This window comes from Trachemys scripta, chromosome 4, assembly GCF_013100865.1.
Source record: "Trachemys scripta elegans isolate TJP31775 chromosome 4, CAS_Tse_1.0, whole genome shotgun sequence".
NCBI classification, from domain to species: Eukaryota; Metazoa; Chordata; order Testudines; family Emydidae; genus Trachemys; species Trachemys scripta.
In genome coordinates this window covers 80,457,572-80,481,739 of record NC_048301.1, presented here as the reverse complement: position 1 = coordinate 80,481,739, position 24,168 = coordinate 80,457,572, and the positions used below count along the sequence as shown (strand labels likewise).

Here is a 24,168-nt window from a genome sequence, read left to right as displayed (position 1 = left end):
AATGTCAGACTCAGGAACCACATTAGGATCACATGTTGGCAACTCTGCCAAAAAGGGGTTTGCCTCTGTGACACTCTGTACCTCAACGTAGAACCCTGGAGCCTCCATATTCACCACTCTTATATGATTCTGATACATTACAAAATACGCTTTGTGAGGTATCATTTTAAAAAGTCTTGATCTGTTGAACCTTAATATCCTGTTGGATTGTATGTGCTATCATTGTATGTGAAGTTATGAAGTACTGCTATAGGTGCTACTGAACTATGTTGTGAGGCTGGGAAACACCTACAGCAGCCTTTCATTGCAGCCTTTCAGTTGCAACAAAGGAGCAGCTATCACTGGCCAGGCAGGTGTTAATGACCCATCAAGGAGAATCCACTCTCCCAGAGGCATTTTGGAGAGGACACATATGCAATGGGAACTGCCTGACCAATGAGGACTGCCTGACCCCCATGTCACAGCAAGGGTCTTTTTAGCAGCTGAAAGAAAGTATAAATGAGGGACAGTGACATCATCACTTGGCCTCCCCCCAATCTCAAACCTGGAAGACAATCTGGAAGACAAAGACTTTGAACTAGGGAGATTGGTCCCAGACTGAAAGGGAGGCCGGTCTGCGTATTGAGGAACTGTAAGCTGCCTGTAATATCTGCTAGCATGAGAGACTGCTTGATTCAAACTTAGTCTGTTACCTACTTCTTAGCTAACCAACTCTGATCTCTATGCCTGCATCTGATAATCACTTCAAATCTATCTTTAGTTAATAAATCTGTTTTATATTTTACCTGAAACAATATGGTTTTTGTTGAAGGCCTTGGGGATCCTCAGCTTGTATTACAAAGACTGGTCCATGTCCACCTTCCTATGAAGAAGTGGTGAACTAAGTAATGAGCTTGTACTGTCCAAGGGAGTCTTGAGCAGTGTAAGATGGTATGTTTCTGGGATGCAAGGCTGGGGGCTGGGGTGATTGGCTGGTGCCTCTCTCTGTGTGATTCATGAGTGGCTCAGGGAGCATTCATGCAATTTAGTTGGGTGGGTGGCTCCACATGTTGATGGCTGAGTGATCACAGCACCTGGAGGGATTTTACTGCTTGTCACTGGCACAGCATTGTGTGAGATAACAATCCAGCCTGGGCTAAAGGAGCCCAGTGGTCCCACACTGTTCCAGGTTGTACCCCAAGGATCCCATCCCAGCCTCATTTAAAAGACTCTCAAAATATTGTTTCCACCTCTCTTTCACTTGTTCAGGTGTTACTAGAAGTCTTCCCTGCTTATCCTTTACAAATGGTGTTGCAATACCACCCTCATTTGTGTCTCATTGGAAGTTTCAGAAATTTTTTTCCATTGACTTTTTCAAAATTACACAGTGGCTATAGATCTTTTTGCCAGCCAGCTGTGGAGAGCTGACAAGTTCGGTGCACAGGTTGTCTAGGACACTCTGGCCTTCTTCATTGCTCATTTGGCAGCTCACTTTGCTTCTTTGTATTTGCTGTCATTTGCACTCCATGGGTTCATTTCTTTTACACGCCATTTTTTTATTTCAGATTGCAACCTGCACTTCATTGGTCCACCGCCATTCCCCTGTTTCATTTGGTTTCCTCACAAAACTCTTCCATCACTGCAGTCCATGTTCCCTTGAGATGGTTCCACTCCTCTTCAGCTGGTGCCAAATCTATTTCCGGATACCTATCCTGGACTGCCTGCATAAACTTCTCTGCCACACTTCCCCTTAACTTCCTGTACTTCAATCTTGTTTCTTTCTAGCTTATTTCCCACCTTGTCCAATGCTCTACTGCAGCTTTTGCCACAAGAGGCTTGTGCTGCAGCACTAACGTCTCAGTCGGTATCTCTTTGTAGTCCATAAGTCAACTCCTCCACTGAGATTTCCTTACCAACATCAGTCTGGCATATGTTTCCACCATTGATGTACATGACCACATGACTGATTGTAATAGGGCTGCCACCTACTGCCTCCAAAACACCCGCTTCTGGCCAAGGGTGCCACTGCAGTCCCCTGCCTCCGTTTCCCCCTTCTTCAGTGCTTCTTAACCAAATTCCACATTCCAAAGGTAATTAAACATTCCCCACTTGGGGGTCCAATTTGTCTAGTCCTCATGTCCACTGGCCATCCAGACCCCAACCCAATTTCAGTGTGTCTCTACTGTTAATAGAAAATAACACACAGTCTTTCAAAATAGAACACAAACTCACACAGTGCTCACCCCAGTTCTGCTGGGCACAGCCACTCCTCCCTGAAGCCCTGTCGTTGTGTCCCCAGCACCTTCCTCCTGGAGTTTGGCATTCTTCACTGGCCTCTCTGCTGATGCCTCCCCCTCTTCAGGCTCTACAGGAGCCTTCTTACTATTTGCATGTGTAGCCATGCTTTCCGAGACTTTTTAAAGTTTTAAAATATAATTTCCCCCCTTCCTACAGCTTCCTGCTGCTTTTATACTGGAGTCACCTGATTCTGTTGGAGCTCATTCTGCAAGCAGGGTTGCCTACCCCTAGCTCTCCAGCTATTTTGCTTTTGGGACCATGTATTGGCTATCACCCATTGGTGAGCAACACATATGTCTAGTACCACTTTCCCTTCCTCATGCATGGTGCCTATGGTGAAATTTCCTAAGCATATGTCATACCCCCTTCTTTTCTTGCCTGTGTGTTCATTGATATCACCCAGCACCAAGAGCAGCACCTCTGGCCTCTGGTGCTGCGGTATCCACTAATGCCCACAAGTTGGAACCTCTCCTTTTCTTTGTTGCATCCTTGCTGAGGTGCATATGCTGATATCACAAACAGAGCATACTCTTTAACTTGGTCTCATACAGCCATGAGTCTGTCACTTAGTCTAAAAAGTTCAGTCACCATCTTCTTCAACTCTCCTCTTACTGCTCTGACTTCATTATGGTCCCCTTAGTCACCCATGGAGAAGAATTTACAATTTAAGACCAACGCCTTCACTATGTTCCCAGTCTATCATGTTTCCTGTAGGCACAAAACATAACTACCTCTCCTTACCATCATATCAGCTACTTCCATGCCTTTACATGTCAAACTGGATACATTCATTGTTGCTGCTTTTATGGTATGAGATTTCTTTGCTGTGCAGGCCACTGCTTTTTGTTTGACTCTGCTCCTACTGCTAGTCCCCTGAGTCTAGAGAACTGTTTAGATGCCGGCCACCAGAAATCTTACTGGGCTAGGGCTACCAGGCTGGAGGTGAACAAACTTCTGGTATAGGGCTGAGATACCCTCCCACCATTAGTAGTAGTCCCTGGAGGAGAAGCATACAGATTAGTCTCATCCCTCCTCATAACCGGGGTATCTACTACTGCTCTTTGGTAACTTGTCAAAAGGAAGAAACTGCTTGCACCAATGTATTTCAGCGTGCTAAAAGAGCAACATGGATGTTGGAAGGTTGGGTGGCAACTTGAGCTCTCAAGCCCACCCACCCTTGGGTCTGGGCTCAGGTAGCTAGCCCAAGTCTCTGTTGGAACAACAATGTCCACACTGCTACATTTAGTGTGCTAGCTCAAGCTGAGCTAGTGTAAGTCGGTCTACCCAGGCTGGGAGGCTCGCTCTCAGCTGCAGTATACACATACTGTTAGAGCACATCTACCAGATTGGGCCCTGCACAAAACACAGCTGCTGGAGGAGGGAGTGATGGTATTTTATACAAAGTGGAACAGCTTCAACAAGAGAGATTAAGAGGCATTCACCCCAGAATATCCCATAGCCCAGTGGTTAGGGCATAAATTATAAATAAATGGAGATATCCTATCTCCTAGAACTGGAAGGGACCTTGAAAGTCATCAAGTCCAGCCCCCTGCCTTCACTAGCAGGACCAAGTACTAATTTTGCCCTAGATCCCTAAATGGCCCCCTCAAGGACTGAACTCATAACCCTGGGTTTAGGAGGCCAATGCTCAAACCACTGAGCTATATCTCCCCCCCCCCCCGATCCCTAAGTGGCCCCCTCAAGGATTGAACTCACAACCCTGGGGTTAGCAGGCTAATGCTCAAACCACTGAAATATCCCTCCCATTCAGTGAGCTGGGAGTTAGGAGAGCAGGATTCATGTCCCTACTTTACATCAGGTAGGGTGGGGATTTGATCCCCCATCCTGGGTCAGGGCTCTAACCACTGAGATATTTGAAATAAGGGGGGCTCTTCCTCCCCCTCCTTGATTTTTCTTGAAAAAGGGCTGACCTGGCTTAGGTGAAATCCAAGTGGGGGGTAGGGGGAAGTCTGCCTTTGGCCCAGAACAAGGTGCCTAATGCCTTTTGAAGGTGGGACTTAGGCCCCATTCCTCGCCTCAGCATTTACCACTGGCCAGTTTAGGCAGCTCCCTGGCTTTGGTGAATCCCTATTTTAGGCTTAATTCTCCCCATGCATTGGACAATGAGCCTTGGCACCTAACTCAAGGTTGTGAATTCTAGTAGGCAGCAGGGCACCTAACAGTTCAGTGCTGCAACGCTCAGCCCTAAGTCCCCCTTCTCCCACCTTTGCCCTGTTGCACATACATATGCATGCTCATCCTCCTGCACATATGAGCACGTCCTTGTCCCAGAAGATATTTTTCTCATTATCTTTTCCTTCACTCAGATATTTACAAAAGTTAGAGGTGAAAATGAAATAATGGACTCAATTCTCCCTCACACTTGTGCAGCCCCGTTAAGCTCAATGGAAGCCCACAGGTATAAGTGAAGGGAGAATTTAGCCCATGACATTGGATCATCCAGTCTATCTCCCTGCTAACGTACGATTGTTCCTCACAGTACATTTTCTAGTGTTATTTCCAGTCTAATTTTAAATGTCCTAAGTTTCGGACATTCTTACTTTTTACTTCTCCTTGTTCTAATTATAAGCTGCCTATTTACCTGAAATAACCTTCTGTAAAAACAAAACAAACAAAGAAAAAACAAGGAGGCAGGATGGTCTTTAAAAAACAACTACAGAGCAATCAAGACCTCGTCCATTGACCGGTTTCTTTTTTGTTCTTGAGACACATGTGTAACCTGGTTAGACCTGTTTTGTTTGAGCACTAAGGTGTGAGTTGGCCGTATGCAAATGTTTGCAGTCTTTCTTTTCTTTCCTCTCTCTCTCTTTTTTTTTGTTATTGCTGCAGACCCAATCAAAAGAACAGGAAGTGACCTAAGGAATTCCCCCATTGGCTGACTAAATGTTCTGCAAAATGTTTTAAAATTAATATCACATTCATTTATCATCACTCCTGTGAGGCTTTTGAAGTGCTAACCTAGCACCTGTGTTTACTTAACACCTGCCATTCTCTAGACAGCCTTCTCATTGCCTCTGCTAAAGGATTTCCCCTTCAGAATCAGCAGCTAAATGAGGTAAGATTTTTTTAACTTCCTTTTGAACGAACACCATTGAGGATAAAAGAGTGCAGAAGTGTGCACAGGAATCGCTCCCACTCAACACACATCTCAGACCCTTTTTCCCCACTTTGAAACTGCCACTAACCTCTTTTAATCAAAAGCTTTTGAGCAATAAAATAATAAATGCTTTTACTCTCCTGTTTTGAACCTGCATCCTGCCCTTGCTTGTGTTTAAAAACACACTCCTACTATCTGTTTTCTTGGGGACAGATCAGCCAGACATACTAACTTTGAATAGTCCCACTGATTTCAATGGGGCTACACATGGGAGTAAAGTTCTATACTCACTGTGAGTAAGGTGGTAGCATCTGCCCCTTAGTTTTATGAGGGTGGTTTTTATAATAATGTATTTAATGATGTTTTGGGGCCTAACTGTGTCACCTTTAGTGACATTAAGTAATATTTTTATCCCCTGCGTAACTGCAGTCAAATCAGTGGGGCTACTTATTTAATAACATACCACTCAATGTGAGCAAGGGTAGTAGAAGCAGACCCTTTAAAACTGACTGTTGAAATTGGCATGGAGTCTCTTTAGTGTCGCAGCATGTGTAGGCACTATACAGATAAAATGATCTTGCTGTTTTTATAGTAGTGATGGTGGTAATTAAGAGGATGATAAAAAATCCTACCTAGCTCATGTTTTGCTCAGTCCTTGCTCAACTAAAACTCCCACTGGTTTCCATTGGGGTTATATCCTAAAGTCCTTAGCCCCTTCCCACTTAAAACTCTTCACTGAAGTCGATGCATGTTCTGTGTGAGTAAGGACTGAATAAAATCTCAGTAAAAGGCTTTAAGAATTCAGCTCCAGCAGTTTTGCCTGTTGTATTCCCATTGACTTCAATGGTAGTTACACTTGAATAAATACAGCGTATGCTCTTTAAGGTTTAGCCCATAGCAAGTAAGTATTTACTAAAGTCTGTTGTAATATTTTAGTAGAAGAGAGTGCACTGATTTTTACAGCAGGGCTGATCAGGAAATGACACTGAAAGTATAGAGTAGCAGTAATACATTTACTAGTATTTCACTGCTTGAGAGATTTGAAATATTATTTGTGTACCTCCTGGATATATATGTATATATATTCGCTTGTGTCTATACCATATGTTTGAATTATTTTACCTAAAAAAGACATATCACATTGCCTTTCCATTTAAGTTTAAAGTGCATCCAGCTTCTTCGTTTTGTTCATGGGCTCTGGAAAACAGAAACCAGTTCATAATGATAAGAATTATACAATAGCTAACTATAAAGTAAAACTGGTTTAGTTAACACTTATTGTTCTAGCTTTTGGTATATGTGCCTATCTTCAATGTGTCTATCTTCTAGCAGTATTTCTTTTAATTTGTGAATAGTCCTGGTGGGATAATGGATCTGTTCTGAGTACTGTTTCGTTGGTAAATTTGCTGGTAGCAGTTTAAGCCAGTTTTCTGCTGTAAACTTTGCATTTTATAGTTACCAGAGTTGGAGAGCAGAAAAGACCTATTGTTAAAATAAGTCTGACAGCCAAAGAAAACAGTTGCAATTAAAGTCTTCAGAGAAATATGACAAAGATGTTAAGCAACAAATCTCACCATAAAATGTCAATTTCAGCCTAGAGTTTCAATAGGCTGTAGCAGAGCAGACTAATCCTTTGTTTTTCCCACATTGAGACATCATGACAAATTAGGCAGTTGTGACTCAGCCCTTTCAGCTTTAGAAAGCTTTGAGAGAGAAACAGCATTTCACAGCTAGTTATAGGGTGGCAAGAGTTCATATTATTCTAGTTGTGGTGGGATCTTGTAATAGAGCATGGTCCAGTGAGCATGGGAAATAACAGTTTACTATGTGTAGGAACAATCTGGTGTCATCCCAGTCAATTAGGACATTATCGTAACATGATATTTTCTCAACACGGAGTTTTTATGAGTGAAAAGAAAGTTCTGTGTCCAGTTCTGGTCACCCCACCTCAAAAAGGATATAGTGGAACTGAAAAAAGATCCAGAGAAGGGCAACAAAGATGATCAAGGGTATGAATGCTCTCATACATGAGAGACTAAAAAGATTAGGGCCGTTCATCTTAGAAAAGAGACAGCTAAGGAGAATATGTTAAGGTCTATAAAATCATTAATGGTATGGAAAAAGGGTATAGAGAAATGTTATTTACCTTTCCATACAATAAAAAAACAACAGGTGTCACCTGAATTAATAGTCAGCAGGTTTAGTACAAACAAGAGGATGTACTTTTTCACACAACATGCAACTAACCTGTGGAATTCATTGTCATGAGATGTTGTGATAGCCAAAAGTAAAACTGGGGTGAGAAAAAGAACTGGAGAAGTTCATAGAGGATAGGTCCATCAGTGTCCGCTAACCCAGGTGGTCAGGGATAGAACCCCAGGCTCATGAAGATCCTAAAATTGTGATTTTCGGACGCCAGGATTGGAAGATGAGTGGATCGTTCCATAATTGCCCTGTTCTGTACCCTCACCCTGAAGCTCTAGTACAGGCCACTATCAGAGACAGGATACTGGACAAGATGGACCATGGTCTAACCTAATATTATAGTTCTTATGTTCTTATGGACAGATAATTAGATATAGGAATTAGTTGAGAACTGTGAGAGAACAAATTCAACTCTAAAATCGTTCAGTTAACTGTAGAATCTTATTCAGCTGCTTTCATTCCCAATGAATAACCATGTAAACATTGGTACTTGTTGTGTCTGGGTGATATAGGAAGAGGAATTTAGGATGGAGATAAAAAATTAAAAACGAAACATCCAAAATCATAGATTAACAGAAATTAGAGATAAAAAAGCTTTGTCACTTTAGGTGAGCCATTCTATCTCCTGCCCAGCCAGAATTGTTCAGCATGTTACCCCATCCCACTTCAAATGATACAATCAAAACTATGAGGACACAAAATAAAGAACATAAAATAAATTAGGTGCGTTTTTTTTTCTAAAATCATGCTCATCATGTGGAAGTGAGCATCAAGGAGTTAATCTCAAAGCCGGGGACTAGGGGCAATATCTGAAGGAAGTCTTTCAAGAGAGTGGAGATAACACTGCACACGTCCTGCACACAAATTTGAGTCTGATCATAGAAACTCTTCCAGACTCAGCTCTTGAGTTTACATTCCTCATGCATTCTCATGCGATCCCTATTAAAATATCCAAACCAAGGTAAGAGCCACATCCTTTAGTCATTCCTCAAACATATCTCCCACTGACTGCAAATTATATTGATGCGTTCACCTTTTCTGCTGATGATCCTGATCATTGCGATGTTTAGGGACTCAGACATATCTAATTGGTGCTTGAGCTCCTGAAGAAATGTAAGTGGAATGTGGTCTTTTTGAATCATGCTGGTAGCACACAATGCTACATAGTCTCTGATATGCCTTGGTTTGGAAGGTGGATGGCACAGAACACAACTGGCTGACTTAATATTGGTCAATGTGCCAAGACTGAGATATAATTAAACAGCTGACCACTAACCGATGTATTTCTGATGATAACAATGTGACTCCCCTCAGTGTGATTCCCTCAGGTCTTGCATTGCTCAATTTCTCTTCATGCTGCATACAGCTGAGGATTAGGTTTTCAGTTGTTGGTGAGAAAAGCATACAAGGAAAGGGATCACAGGCAGAATTTTCAATTATGAATTTTATAAATGGTTTGCTGAAAAGAAGGTTGTGTCACATTATGTTAAGATGTACTTGGTGCTAAAAAGAAATGTTGGTGACTTTAATATCTGTGCAGCTTGCAATACTGTAGTAACATTAAATTTGGGTCCAGTAACAGAACTTTCGGACAAAAAATGTATTGGATTTTGTTACTAATTTTAAAGACAGTGCAATATTATTTGTAAATCTACTGTTAGAAGAGTAGAAGGCCAATAGCACCAGTGGCAAAGCCCAATGGTTTCAACTGCTCAGTGATCCCGGAGCTTAAGAACTCTCAAAAAGCAGTAACACCAAAAGTATTTTCTTCTTTATTCTTGTCTCTGAGTTAAGCCTGTGCACTGACATGGTAGCTGGGAGAAATTTTGTTGTCCAAAAAATGCAGACGTGGGTAGACCAGAACACTGTGTGAATTCATGTTGAATTTGCCAAATTGTTTGGATTTAAAAAAAATAGAAAAAAAAAATTTTGTTCTGACATTTTGGAAATGAAATGCTTCATTTTTTAAATTCTGTTTTGAAATATATTTAATTAAATTAAAAATATTAAAAACTTTTTTGAAACTTTGAAAATGAAACTAAATGTTTTGTTCAACCTGAAACAATTTTATTTTTGACTTTTGGTTCACCAATTTTTGTTTTGACTTTTTCAGAATGGAGTTATTTGCACAGCTCTCGTGATAAGTACATGAATGCCTATAAAGATTTAGTAAAGAAATAATTTTGGTGGTAGTGGCACAGGGACAAGAAGAAGAAGAAGAAAAAAAGGTCCAAAACTAAAAAGGTTAAGGGCTAATTCAGCTTCCACTGAAGTCAGTGGGAATCCCTCAATTTACTTTCATGGGAGTTGAATTGAGCCCTATTGGGGTGATCAATCACTATTAATGGCAATATTCAAATCAAGATTACCCAGGGCAGTAAAACAGTATTACTATGCAGCAATGGAAAGAGAACCTTTCCTAAGATCTATAAATCCATAAAAGAAATGGAAAGTCTCTGCCCACTATGCAGAAGATACGCACAGTGCTGTACTCACTTCTGAGCTGTTTGCTGTAATAATCAGCTCAGGTGCAATCAGAAAAGGCTCAGAGCCTAGAAATGTTTGTAAAAATTCATAAGCTATTTGAAAAGTCCCCTTTTTACAGGAGAATAACAAAAATAATCGTTTTCTGTTTTTAGATATTGCCCTACACTTCTCTGCACTTGACATTCAGTAAGTGATTATTTATATCACTGTATAATTACTTTTCTATTTAACAAAGCCATGTAAAATTGGCCAAGATATTGTAGCTAGAAAATCAGTGACTAGGTGCATGATATAATTATTCGTCCCAAATTGTCCTAATGATTTTTATCAAAATATATAATTATTATTACACAACAATATGAAAGGAGCCTGCCTTTTGTGTCTTTGTGATGTATTATCAAAGGATATCTGTTTCTGCAATTGACCAATAGATTGGAATGGTTGTGAAGGAGCCGCACTGGTATGTCAGGTACTGGGACATGCTATTAGGATATTTTCATCTTTCGCAGAGTGATTGCTGTTTGCAACACTCTGCAACAGATATTACTCATAACATTTGCAAGACATCAAATAAAAATATATCCTTTAGTGTTGAAAATTCCCACCAAACTCGTATTGCACAAAAGCAAAATGGTTGTGAAAGTCTGAATGAATGATGGGTCTGGTCTCTAGATAAATGATTTATCATTAAAAAAACGGATCAAAACCATGATGTCCAGAGTGAAGACAGACACCATCCATCCTTAACTTAGTGACTTATAGCTTTTTTTTTTTTTTTTTTTTTGGGACTGGACCTGTTTTATTCTGCTGATCTGATTGAATCATTCCTTATGAGTTCCCTAAAAAGTGCTTAGCTCATCATTTTGGAATGTACTGCGCTGGTATGTATGACTCATGTTGCCCTCTAGCGGAAGAATGGATATAGGACCTCCTACGACTTCCCGGAGCAGTAGAAAGATGACTCTACTTAGGTTCTGCAAGACCATGGTTCTGGACCCAGCTTCCTAATTGTAAAGGATTTATATAATTATTGTGCCTATTTCTGCAACACATAGCTTTACTATAGTATTACTCAAGAAGACATTTTATTCTAATATCTCATGTTAGGAAACAGGTATCACTGTAAGTGTGACAGCACAGTGAGGGTAAGTCAGTTCTTGGGATTTTCTAGGTAATGGTTGCCTGTTTTCAGGATCACTGATAGGTCAATGGCAGCTTGTTTTGATGATGCAATACTTTTATCATGAGTTTGATTGGTTAAGTGTGTTATCATTCAGTACCCTGCTAGGTGTATGCTGGCTTTGAGGGGTGGAATGTTGTGAAAGCCCGTCTGAACTGGTCTCTTGTGTAGAGAACATTCCATCCCTCCCTACCTGTAATTTCAGTTAATCTTGCTAGATAAAGCATAATCTTCCTAACTCACTTCCATACCGTAAATTTAATGCAGTGATTAGGGCACTGGAATGGGAGCCATGAGATCTGAGTTATGTAAGGTTTGCCAATGAACTCCTGTGTAACTTTAAGCAAGGCACTTTACCTCTGTGCTTCAGCTTCACCATTTGTAATATTGAACTAATGATAGTTATCTTCCTTGGTAAAGTGCTTCATGTAGTTATGGAATATTATTCTAAAAGTCCCTCATCCCTTAATAGCTCAATGTTCATGCTCTTGGGGTGTCACCATTTCCCTTGTTCTCCGTCATCATATAGTCTGGATGGGACCTGAGGGTCAGAATTTCAAAAGGAACCTAAAGGATTTAAGAAGAACAGGAGTACTTGTGGCACCTTAGAGACTAACAAATTTATTAGAGCATAAGAAGTGGGCTGTAGTCCATGAAAGCTTATGCTCTAATAAATTTGTTAGTCTCTAAGGTGCCACAAGTACTCCTGTTCTTCTTTTTGCGGATACAGACTAACACGGCTGCTACTCTGAAACCTAAAGGATTTAGGCATCCAAATGACAGCGAATTTCAATAGAAATGGGTTGTCTAACTCCCTTGGGCTCCTTTGAGAATCCTAGGCTGGTTTTCTAATGTAGGAAGCACGATGAAAAGAACCCTTCTCTTTTGAAAACAAGTCCCCCAACATTTCAGGTCTTTCTCCGTTATAAAGAAGCAAGAAAAGGGCGCAAGCTCAATCGGTTTCCTTTTCTGGTCACTTTTAAGCCCATTTTGGCTCATTTGACTTTTCATGGGTTTTGGCTGATGGAAAAGTACAGTGCCAAATATCTGATTATGGCACACTCCTTCTCTTGAAGCTGGGTTATTCTGTCGCCAAGCCCTATCATGAAGCAGCAGGGATTCATTCCAGAACTGAACGCATACATTTATATGGTCGGAAAAGCTCTATCGTCAAACCGGCCCAGGCTGTTGAGGCAGATGCCTTGCTTGCTCTTTTGTTTATATTCCAACAAATCAAAGCTGACCTGTAGTGTTATCGGAGTAGAGCAGCAGGTGCAAAAAAATAACTCCGCTGCCAACTCAAACGAAAGGGTAGGGCTAATACCCTCTGGGAGGTATAGTGAAGATAAGAGAAAGCCATGCCAGCAACTGAATTAACGGCTCTATTTATGGTGGGCTTTACCTTAACAACCTGCTCCCAGCCCTCTGTCACATAAACACTTCATTGTACTGTTTAATGCAGCCAGTGGTGAAATAAATGGAAACAGGATGGGGAGCACTCATAGTACCAGTTGAAGAGGAGGAGGGCGCTGTGTGGGAGCACTGTTTCCCAAAGCCAGGGTCAGGGTGGGAGGGGAAGCTGCCCGCTGCTTTTTTGCAGAAGGTGGAGAGCTGCTCTTGCTCACCGGTCCCCCTTTCCTTATCCACAAAAGGAACCACAGAGGCAGACTCTTTAATGAGCCTTGGTGAATTTGTTTCTGGCTGGGCTTGACTGATGCAGGAGCATTTATGAACTTTGTTGTGGCGTTAAGCTACAGACCTGCACTGAGCAGATACACTGCTGCGGTGCCTCAGGGGAGCACCAGGACATTGTGGCTCAGAGAGGCACCGTGCCTCTTGGAGCAGTCAGCCACACTGGGTGAATGCAGCGGCTGTTGCACCCCATGAGAGGGGGAAGCATATGCCTCTGGGCAGCCAGGAGGTGGGATGCCAGGCCTATGCTCCTGCCACTTCCTTGTGTTGTGTCTTTTGCTCTTTACACTGGAAAAATAACATGAGGAAACCACAGGGGCACAGCTAGGTCCCAAACAGCCATGCTTACTAAAGATATATAAACATGTCAGACCTACCTACATGCATACTGCTGCTCTGGCTGGTTTCTGGCAGCTTCTAGAACAGTGGTGCCCAACCTTTTCCTGTCACACCCGCCTTTACCAGTAAAGGAATCTGTCTGTTCCTCCACCCCCCTCCCATTACTGCAAGTTTGGGCTGAAGGCGGAGCTGGGGACAGAACTGGAGATGGGGGAGGAGCTAGTACTAGAGCTGCCTTGGGGGCAGAGATGGAATGAGGGCACAGCTGGGCCGGGGCTGGAGCTGGGAGCCATGGTCAGGAGCTGGGGCTGGGAGCTGGAGCCAGGAGTGGGGCAAGGAGCGGAGCTGGGGTTGGGGGCTGGGAGCAGAGCCATGGCTAGCACCGGAGCTGCGGCTGGGGCTGGTGGGAGGGGCCAGAAGCTGAGCTGCAGCTGGGGCCAGACCTGTGAGTGACTGTGGCTAGGGCCAGAGAGGAGCTGGGGGCAGAGCAGGATCTGGGTGGTGCTCCCTCCCCAGCTCTCCAAGGGGACTGGCCCAGGCCCCGCTGCACCCCCCACATGTTCCTCTCTGCACCCCTAAGGGGGTGCACCCCGCAGTTTGGGGACCACTGTTCTAGAACATGAGTACCATTAGAATGCTCTCAGACTATTTAAAGGGATACTATCCTGTTCCTATACACTCTACCCTGCAACACATTGCATACTTTGTGGTGTCCAGTACCCCACAGGAGAGGAGCAGGACTGCAACTTAGGCCAGGCTTTGAGCTAGCAGAACCTCTGAGACATAATCTAGCCCTCAGAAAGTTTCTTGTGAGGGCTGAGAATTGCAAGTTTACAGACAGCCCTATACACTAATCAGCTCTGCTGCCCCAAGTGCTTGTGGGAAACTCCCCACTGTCAAAATCCCTAATGTCACCAGTTTATGCCATCTCCTTCTAACTCTCCTCTGCTGTAATACTGACAGACAACTGTGATCGGATAGTGAAAAGGCAAGGGGTGAGCTGTGATCAGTGTTATCACAACTTATCACAACTGAGAATTGTGCTCACAGCTAGTCTATGCAAAAACATCCTATGATCACATCCTTTCTGATCCTCCACTTCCCTGCCCACTGGTTTGTTTCACCCAACTCTCGCATCTAGTCTTTTAGACTGTAAGCTCTTTGGGGCAGGGACTGTCATTTACTATCTATTTGTACAGTGCTTCGCATAATGAGATCCTGACTGAGTTGAAGCCTTAGGTGCTACCACTAGGTAAATAACAAAAATCATATCAATTTGTGTCATATCAAATTACAGAGCTAGACCCAGATTTGTAACACAACAAATTTCAGGGGTGCTTGGATCCAGAGTTTTACCTCTGCCTAGTATAAACATATGAGCTATTTTCAACATTCAGATCCAGATCCAGATTTGGAGATTTTGATGTGCTTCCCAAAATTTGGGAGTGTGCAAGACTCTGAGATTAAAACTTTTTACACAATAAATAAGATTCTTCCCACCAACAGCAACCATTCTTCTCCGTTAAAGGGAAGAGAAAGGGAACGCTTTTCCCTTTCCTCATTCTGTCTAATTCTCATTTAGAAATGAACCCAGCAAAGAAGAAACCTCCAAGCAGAAGTTCTTACAGAAAGGGAGACTTGTAAAACAAAACAAAACAAAACAAAACAAGTAAATAAATAAACCCACCCTCATTTTATTTGGGGCGGGGAGAGGGGGTGGAGGCATATAAGTAGTTTTACCACTGAAAATCAACCTGGCTTCACAACAAAAGAGAAGTAGTGATGCTGATGGTTAAAATATACTTCCCTATAAAATAGCCACTCACAAGGTGCACTGGGGTTTCAAAGGTTTTAACTGGTTGTTATGGCAGGACCACATATAAATCAGTTGTCTTGTCAGAGAGCAGAGCATCAATTAATTGTTCCAGTACCCTCCAGGAATAATAATACATAATCATCTTCAGTATTTGTTAGTAACTCAGTAGCTGTGCAGGATGCTTTAGCAATAGAAAAATAAGACCAGGCCCTTTCCCCCAAGGGACTTACACTTTAAACAGACAATACAATGACACAATCATCAAAATCACAGAGAGCAGAAAGATATAACGAGAAGAAAGTGGAGAAGATTTACAATATGATTGTAGATTTTTATTAGCTTGCACTTTTCTATCTATTTACAGATATGTGGCCTGTCATGTTTCTAGGGTAGTTTGGGGGATTTTTTTGCTCATTTTTGTATTACTTATTTTACATTGTTATCAAGGGAGTAGTTGAACCCGAGTGTAAATCAGTGGTAGAAGGATAAGGGAAAGAGAGAGAGAGTTCAAGAGGGGTTTGAAGGAGATGAGGAAGGTGACTAAGGGTACATCTACACTACAGCGGGGAGTCGATTTAAGATACGCAAATTCAGCTACGTGAATAGCGTAGCTGAATTCGACGTATTGCAGCCGACTTACCCCGTTGTGAGGACGGCGGCAAAATCGACTTCTGCGGCTTTTTGTCGGCGGCGCTTACTACCACCTCCGCTGGTGGAGTTAGAGCGCCGATTCGGGGATCGATTGTCGCGTCCCGACGGGACGCGATAAATCGATCCCCGAGAGGTCGATTTCTACTCGCCGATTCAGGCGGGTAGTATAGACCTAGCTTAAGTTCACAGGAGGAGGGAGGATACTCCAGGTAGATATGAGAGGTGTGACATTGCAATGGGAGAAAGAGGCAAAAGGAACATGGTGAGGGGGAAAATGGCTTCCCCTATTGTATAGCCCATTCTATGTCACTGAGACCAGATTGATACATCTGGCTGAAACTACTAAAAATTCCGGGAACATGGTGGACCCAAATTGTCATCAATTCTATCCCGAGACAACATGGGAGCCATATGTGCCAGTGAAAGTCCTACTTTTCATCTCCAGTTATTTTTCCCTGCCTTTCTAGAGCTGGTCAAAATTTTGCCATGGAAATATTTTTTTGTGAGATTTTTTTTCGACAAAATGGAAGTTTTCACAAAAAGTGCCCATTTGGGGGGTCGGGGGGGGGGGAGAAGAAAAAAATGTAGATGAAAATGAAAAAAAAAATTCATTGACATTTTTCACAAGAAATAAAATAATTCCCTGACTGGCTCTAGTCCTTTCCCTTTCAGCTGGAGTACTACAAGTTCTCCTAATACACAGTGCTCCTGTACACGGAACTCCTTCTCCAGTAGAAGACACTGGCCCTTTCAGATGTGGGACAAATGACAATGTCTTGTATGTTATTAGAAAGCTGTGGAGGTGGAAGAAAGAGATTATATCTGAGCAACAAGTGACAGAGAAATGCGGATCCTAAACATTGGACCTTTGCTATATGGCAGGTTGCAGAACACTATTCCATCTGCCAAGGTAACATTATTGCTGGGGGACTGTAGAAGTAAATATTGCAAAACTGCCAGACCTCTCTTGTCTTTGGAGGTTTAGGGCTATATCCTACTGTCTGATACATATACCCTCTGAGATCCCTGTCAAGGGCAGTGCTTGTATTTTCTTCCGATTTAGGCAAAAGAGGTGTTTAAATTCTCTCTAACTACACTAACATACATCTTGAGCTCTGAGGCCAGCTCTTATGAAGTGTATGGATTGTGAAAAAGGGATAGAGGAAAATTAGAATATTGGACTATGAGCAAATAATAAAGTAATATTTCCCTTGCTCCATTAAAGTGAAACTCATGCTGTCTCAGAAAAAGGAGACTGAAGTATGGTTTTGTCTTCAGATTACGTAAACAGTGGTAGAGAAAGACCCAAAGCAAAACCTCAGAATGAAGGAGAAGTGGACTTGGTTCCTAACTTTCCCACTCAGTCTCATCTTAGTTAAAAGACACATGCAAGATTTTAGAGTCCACCTGGATATGTTGAAACAACCATCACCTACACTTAGAGAAGTTGCCTCATACTACATCACAGGAGTCAGGTCTTTAAATTTGGTGGGACTCTTTTTATTAGTGATTTGCTTGTGTTTATAGCAATCATATCTGTTACAGTGTAAATATACTTAATGTTCCCCTTCTATTCAGATAGATTTTTTTTTGTCTTTAAGCTTACCTGCATGTATAAATTTAATACACATGAAGCTAAAAACAAAAACACCATAACCCTTCCCCTCACACAACACAACCAAGGCTAAATATTGAAAGAGGTCCCAACATAGCCTTTGAAAACATCCACTGCTTTTGTTGCACACACAGACTTGGTTTTGTGCACACAAACAGCAACTCTATACACCAAAGAGGTAGTTAAATGTCTGACAACCGGATTGCAGTTGCATACATAAATATAGGCAAGAAAATTCTGTACTAGAATTGCTGCTATACAACAAACTGTGGGTGCATGTCCAAGGGCATGCCCATCCTGTAATCCTCCTTGCTGGCCAAGCATGGCTCTGGTGAGGCCTACCTCAGTTTCCCCTTCACCCAGGGCCCTTTGAAAAGTCTACTCCAGACAGTCAAACACTCCACCTACTGGGGTCCAATTTATTAAGTCCTGCACAAAAGTCTTTCAAAAGAAAACTCAGACTTTCAAAGTCTTCATCCCTGTTCCAAGCTGGGTACAGCTGCTCTCCAAGGGTCTGTCATCCCTTCAGAGTTCCAACACTTTTCTGGGCCATTTCTAAGCTAGGTACAGCCTTCCTCCCTGCTCTGTCTTCCTGCTGGCCCAGCACCTCTTGCCTGGAGTTTGGCCTTCTCCACTGGTACCTTCCCCCCACTGACTCAGGCCCTGCAGGAACCTTCTTACTCCTTGCAGTGTCAACACCTGCAGCCATTGCTTCTTTGCAAGGCTTAGGTGCCTTCCCTTAAACCCTACTGCGCAACTTTAAGAGTCGAGTCACCCTGTGTCAGTGCAGTTTTAGAGGCTGCTTTAGTAAATTCAGTCCAGTATCAAAAATAATTTCTTGAACATTACACTCAGAATATAATTTGATAAATATATCTATTACTGTGGTGTAAGGCTACATGGGATGTAATCAATATATTGCCTTGAATATGTTACATAAGTAATAGTATTTTGCACTTCAATGTCATCTTTCATCCAAGGATGTCAAAGAGCCTTGGACACAGGGGCTAGGATGAGAACCAAGGAAGTACTGGGAATCATATGGATTAAAGTGGAAAAACCTATTGAGACTGATTTACCAGGAAAGTAGAAGCTCAGGGTCACACACAAACATGCACTCAAAATTATACACCTAATTTGTGCATGCAGTTACTGTAAATGCATACAAAACTCCTAATTAGTCATTTGCATGCACAAATACCCAATGTGTTCATCTAAGTACAATAACCATATGTGTAAACTAGGCCTTCTCGCTTTTCTGTGTGTGATGTTGGACTTCTGACGTTTAGAAAAGCAGACCCACTTGGTCATGCAGTCCATATCCTGACTCTTAGAAACAGTTTGCAAAATTCAGTCTCTAGGCAGCAGCAATTATTTACAGATGCCATTTCAGTTATATTGATGTCTTAAGTACTTGATTGAACTGCCAAATTCAGTCCTTAGATGTCTAAATTGCCCTACTCACCTCTGCTGTTACTTTATTGCATATACAACATATAGTTCCAGGTGAAACCTACACTTGAAGTTCAGCCATGATAGTGAAAGGGAAAAAAAATGGGGAATGATCCCATAGATATCAGCTCTCTCAAATGAAGCAAAAGAAAGGCTGCTCCCTTTTGGCCAAACCAGAAGTAGCTGCACTGAGCTTGTCTCAGCTGGAAGCAGAGGTGCTGGAACAATTTGTATAGTGACAGTGCTGAGAACCATTGAACCAAACTATAAAGCCTGTGTCTGATGAAAACCACTTCAACCCAGAGGGTGCTGAAGCATCCCCAGCATGCCTAGTTTCAGCACCTTTGGCTGGAAGCCACTTTTAGTCTTTGCGTAGTTTGGAATTTCTGAACATTATAGATGACAATTTCCTAACTCAAAATGTGTTTCAGCCAACACTGGGGAATACCATATGAGACCTTGTCATAACATACAAAGAGGAACTGACCACAGAACTAATAGTTATGATAGGAAAGATACAAGTGATCATGTCTTGATTACATTTATAATGTGCAAGCAGAATAAAGTCCAGACTAGTAATATATGTACTTGATGCTTTAATTTCACAAAGCTGAAAACAATTATGAGCCAAATCAGCTGGGAGGAAGAATTTAAACAGAAAAACGTGAATGATAATTAGGAATCATTTAAGAACACCTTACTACATACCCAAAAAGTCACAATCCCACAACTGAGGAAGAAGGTTGTGCTCATTAAAAAACTGACCTGTTGTAAAAAAATTAAACAAAAATATAATAAATGGAAGAAAGGGGAAGTTGATAGTAATGAATATAAATCGGAAGTTAGGAATTGTAGAAAACTGATAAGGGAAACTAGGGGACACAAGGATAACTCTATGGCCAGCAGAGTTAAGGACAATAAGAAGGAGTTTTTAAAAATATATTAGGGACAAAAATAATCCTGACAATGGTATTGGTTCATTGCTAGATGGAAATGGTAGAATTATCAGTAATAAGGCAGAAAAGGCAGATGTGACCAATATTATTTCTGTTCTAGGTTTAGGGAAAAAACAGATAATACAGTCTCATCATATGATGATAACATTCTTTTAATTCCACTAGTATCTCTGATGGATGTTAAACAGAAGCTACTAAAGTTAGACATTTTACATTAGCTAGTCCAGATAACTTGCCTCCAAGAGTTTTAAAAGAGCTAGCTAAGGAGCTTGCTTAACCATTAATTTTGATTTTCAATGAGTCTTGGAGCACTGGGGAAGTTCCAGAAGACTGAAAGAAACCTAATATTGTGCCAATATTTTAAAAGGTAAACAGGACAACCCAGGTAATTATAGGCTTGTCACCCTGACATTGGTCCTGGGCAAGGTAATGGAGCAGCTGATACAGGACTCAACTAATAATGAACTAAAGGAGAGTAATGTAAGTAATGCAAATCAACATGAGTTTATGGAAAATAAAACCTGTCAAACTAACTTGATATCTCTTTTACAAGTTTGGTTGATAACGGTAATAATGTTGACGTAATATACTTAGACTTCTGTAAGGTGTTTAACTTGGTGCCACATAACATTTTGATTAAAAAACTAGAGTGATATAAAATTAACATGGCACACATTAAATGGATTAAAAACTGGCTAGTTGATAGGTCTCAAAATGTAATTGTACATTAGGAATCATCATTGAGATGGTCTGTTTCCAGTGGGGTCTCGTAGGGATTGATTTGTGGCCCTACACTATTTAACATCTTTAACAATAATCTGAAAGAAAACAAAATAATTCCTGATAAAGTTTGCAGATGACAGAAAAATTGCAGAAGTGGTAAATAATGAAGAGGACAGGTCACTCAGAGTGGTCTGGATTGCTTGGTAAGATGGGCACAAGCAAACCATGTACATTTTAATATGGCTAACCAGGAACAAATAATGTAGAATATGGGACTCCTGGGAAACAGAGACTCTGAAAAAGATTTGGAGGTGGTGCATAATCAGCTGAATGTGAGCTCTCAGTGGAACACTGTGGCCAAAAGAGCTAATGCAATCCTGGAATTCATAAATAGGGGAATCTCGAGTAGGAACAGAGAGATTATTTTACCACTGCATTTGGCACTGACGTGACCGCTGCTGGAATACTGTATCCAGTTCCGGTGCTCACAATTCAAGAAGGATGTTGATAAATTGGAGAGGGTTCAGAGAAGAGCCACAAGAATGATTAAAGGATTAGAAAACATGCCTTATAGTGATAGACTCAAGGAACTCAATCTATTTAGTTTAACAAAGAGACGATTAAGGGGTGACTTAATTGCAGTCCATAAGTACCTGCATGGGAAACAAACATTTAAATAAAGGGCTCTTTTTTGTAGCAGAGAAAAATATAACACAATCCAATGGCTGGAAGTTGCAGCTAGACAAAAAATAACGCATATATTTTTGACAGCGAGGTTAATTAGCTATTGAAACAATTTACCAAGGGTCTTTGTGGGTTCTCCATCACTGACCATTTTTAAATCAAGACTGGATGCTTTTCTAAAAGCTATGCTCTAGGAAATACGTTGGGGGAAATTCTATGGCCTGTGCTCTACAGGAGATAAGACTAGATGATCACTATGGTCCCTATGAATAGCTTACAAGTAGAGTCATAGTTTAATAGTTTCTGTCTAATTTGGCTTAGTTTTGTTTTATTTGTCTTTTGCAGAGGGCATATGGTTAAACAAACAGAAAGCGGTGTGCCTCCTTCCCCTTAGGGTTTCATACCCTCTGAAACTTGCTGTTTGCACATAAATTGCATAGTTTACCCCTGACTTATCTCAACTTTGCAACTTTCCCAGCCCTACAAAAGGATTTCAGAACCACTACATAGATTAGAATAATTTGAAATTTGCTCCATTTTTTCCTGTGCTACTCTCCCCCACATCGTACTATTTTTCAGCATTATCAACGACACCAAAATGTGAACACCCTTGAAAGATTCAGGTCCAAAATGATGAGGACAGTTCACCGTCTAGCTCTGCAGATTCATTGGAACAAAATGTGAAAATGGGGATCAGAGTCATTCAGATTCAAAGCACAGCTATGGTATAATGAAGTAATTTGCATACGGTATGCTCTATAAGGCTCAATGGTTCTTTGTAAATGTGTTTTTCTGAAATGCTGGATCTTCTCCATGGTCAGGCAATGAGTGGCTAAAACTAAATTACAAACATCAGCCTGAGTGGTCATGTGGTCAAGAAAGAAAAGGAGAATTTAGCAAACTAATTCATTTAGCACCAAGCGCTGAAGTTGGGACTCAGTGAAAACACTTACTGAAGTCAATAGGACTTTTGACCAAGTAGGTCCTTAGGCTTTGGCCCTTGATCCTCCTATTGTGGGCAGGGTTGCCAAGAGCGGATTCGGGCCACGGTGAAATTTTTTTTTCGAGCCCCCCAGCAAGGGCAGACTGGCTAAACAGTGCCGACGAGGGGTGGGGGTGGGAGGGAAGCCAGGCCCCGGGCCCCCTTCCGGACCGCCGGGCCCCGGTAATTTGTACTGGCTCCCCCATCCCCTCTCGTCGGCCCTGACTGTTGGTGAAACCAATATTCTGAATCCAAACACCAGAAACTTTGGGAGAGTTTGGATTAGGTTAGAATCCAGACCCATACCTCTCCAGCCTATCTCCAATGTTCTCTCCCAGGTATAATTATATTCCACAGATAATGTTAGAAAGGTGATGCAATTGTTTTGTTTGAAGCAACTCTGTACAGGAGCTACTGTGAAAGCTTTAAGAAGGAATATATATTGGTTTGGTTAATTTGTATAGCAAAATGCTTGCCAATCTGCTTACGTTTTAATCTGCACACAAAGTCTGCTGCTCCTGCCTCAACTCTCATAAAATATTTGGTGCTGTAATGAGGTCTGATATTACTCCGACTTCACTCATACAATGTTTAATGACTATGAAATATTTTCATAAATAATTAAAAATAAGATGACAAAGAATGATGCAGATGTGTTACTCAGTCAATATGCTCTCAGAGATATGTGAATATATGGATGAATGAATGCATAGCATGTGCTACATAAACCAATCAGTGCTTAAAAGAAACTCTAGATTTTCAGTGTTACATAAGATGAAATATTGCCTGGGTGGCAAATTATTTTAGAGTCAATTTAATTAAAAGAAAACCTTTCATGACACTTTCTCCCCCAGGGTAGCAGATAACTTGGCACTGGTGTGTCTTGAGAATCAGAGGACAAAACCTGTCCTAACTTACTCCGTGCATAAACCCATTGACTTCAGTGAAGCTGCACGGGGAATAAATCTAGACAAAATTTACTCCTTTTTTTGTCAGAGCTGTGATATCAGAAGTGTACTATCTGAATCCTGCAGATGTTGTAGATGTAAAGTTCCCTTTGTGCAAGATAAAGTCTGACATGTGGATGGTTATGGAACTGCAGATTCATAGGAAACAGAAATGGATACCAATCATCCAGGGTCCATTCCAGCAGCCGCTTATTCATGCAAGTAAGGGCCTTAGACCACCTCCTATCAGGGTAGGATTGTTGTCTACATTACATTTCCTAAGGCGTTGGTATTTAATACAAAATACCAGCAATATTGTACATTATACATATATATGTTCTTATTGCTCCTTTAAAATTGATAATTTTCTAATAAGGATTGTTTAATAAAGATAACAGGTGAGGGGTGAATATCCACCCAAGTGGTCCTCGGAAAATTATTCATAACCAGAAAATATTCAGGTGTGATTACTTCAGAGAGACCTCTTCCTACCTTCTGAAATGGCTACTACTATGAACTTGTCTTTAACAAAATAATGAGCCCTATCATGCTCCCAATAAAATAAATTGGAGTTTTGCCATTGACTTCAATAGGAGTTGGGCCAGAATTAGTAATGTTATCTCAGGCAATATATCCACAGTTGAGATACTGTGAAGTGTACTGGACTTTCAATGTTTAGTTTCATGCTTCAATTATTTATAATGCAAAACTGCCGTGCACTTAATCAAATCCACCTACCTATGTGACTTTTAAAATTATAGTTCTAAAAAATAATGGGGCTCTGAAATCAGAAGACAATTTAGAATCACAAATCAGATCATATTTAATATATATTTAACTAACTTGATATAAATCAGCTGCCTTTATAAATGCTTAACATGCTACTTAAAATTCTTCCAAAAGATTACAGAATATATGTTTATGAAACAAACTTTTATGCTTTGCATCTTCCAGACTGAGGGATATAATGTACCATATTAAGAACGCATATCAGTGGGGAATTTCCTTACATTTACAATGTGTTCAAAGGAAAAGCATGTTTTT

At 41.2% G+C, this 24,168-nt stretch overlaps 1 protein-coding gene across 1 annotated transcript in view; it reads left to right on the top strand.

Annotated features, from left to right (window-relative positions):
• The first annotated feature begins 5,262 nt into the window (after positions 1–5,262).
• Positions 5,263–24,168, top strand: part of EHF (ETS homologous factor) — a 42,473-nt gene continuing 23,567 nt past the window's right edge. The window contains exon 1 of the mRNA XM_034769050.1: positions 5,263–5,353. The gene's annotated coding sequence lies outside the window, so the exon portion shown is untranslated. The remainder of the gene's footprint in view (positions 5,354–24,168) is intronic.